We start from the raw sequence: 1,232 nt of genomic DNA, 5'->3' as shown, positions 1-1,232 counted from the left end.
AATATCACACCAATAAATTCAACTTAATAAATAAATAAAATTTTAAAATTACCTATGGCAACCCAAAGAATTTATGAAATTTTGACATATCTGCAAAATGAGCAGGTTGTCTGAATTACTCATTAAAAAAAGAAATGATTTTGGCAACATCCATGTACTTTTCAGAGTGCTTCTTGTATTGAAGATATTATATGCTTCTGCTTGTTAAAAAATGATTTTTTGAACAGCCCCTCTATATATCAACAACAGAGATAGCTCATTACATTTCTATTTTGTGCACTTTGGGAACTTCCAAAACTTCTGTTTCTTTAATATGCTCTGCTCTCATATGCTGTATAGAAGAATCTGCTCTAAATCTTTGATACTAACTTTTTCCAAGGCAGTGCATAGCCACAATATTTTGATTAATCACTATATACAGTGTTGACACTATTCTGTGAAAGTGTTGAGAAAGAGCAATCTAAGATATATTGCCATGATTTTCTTTGGCTTAGTATCTACATAAAACTATGGCTTATTTTAATAATTCAGTAAATATTAATACAGCCCATGTCCACTGAAGGTGCACTTTGCAACATTATTATTGGTTTTTTTATTGTGTGATATATTGAATAAAAATGTGTACTAAGACAGTAGACTGGGGAAAGTTTTGTCATCCTCGAAGATATTTAGTCCTAGTAAGTTAGCTTTATATCTTTTAATGGAAGGAGTAAATCTTTATATTTTTCATGTGTGGAATGTGTAACTCCCATAATACTCTGATTCCCAAAGCACTATCCAATGCTCACTTTGGGAACACATATACTAAAATTGGAATGATACAGAGGAGACTAGTGTATCCCCTGTGCAAGGATGACACTCAAAGCACACTTGTGATACTCAATGAATATCAATTGCTTGATTGATAACAAAAACCTTTCTTGTGTTGTCTGTTCAGGCCTCAAGCATAGTAAGGTGATTGTGAAAAAGGCAGAATAGTTTTGATGTTCCAGAATTAGTGAGATAATTTAGTACAGAGACATTTCTTGAATTGCTGATGTCAGAAAATTTGACATGTGTCCATAGTCCATCATTTGTTCCCATTACCTTGAACACAGACTAAGGAAAGCACAATGCAACTGTCCAATTTTCCTCCTGTTTAATTGGAAGGAGGAAAAAGGAATTAATAACATTTCTCACTACTCAGAAGATAGAGAAAGTCACGGTCAGAACTGTTGAGGTCTAATGTTATG

The 1,232-nt window shown here is 33.0% G+C and overlaps 1 non-coding gene across 1 annotated transcript; it reads left to right on the top strand.

The window, feature by feature from the left end:
- Window positions 1-780: 780 nt before the first annotated feature.
- LOC111827247 lies at window positions 781-890 on the top strand. Its single transcript, XR_002830755.1, has one exon. It is a non-coding gene; the product is annotated as a U6 spliceosomal RNA (small nuclear RNA).
- Window positions 891-1,232: the final 342 nt, after the last annotated feature.

This window comes from Myotis lucifugus, unplaced genomic scaffold (genome assembly GCF_000147115.1).
Source record: "Myotis lucifugus unplaced genomic scaffold, Myoluc2.0 scaffold_2, whole genome shotgun sequence".
Lineage (NCBI taxonomy): Eukaryota > Metazoa > Chordata > Mammalia > Chiroptera > Vespertilionidae > Myotis > Myotis lucifugus.
The sequence above is the reverse complement of the archived record's forward strand: the minus strand, read 5'-3'. Positions and strand labels throughout refer to the sequence as shown.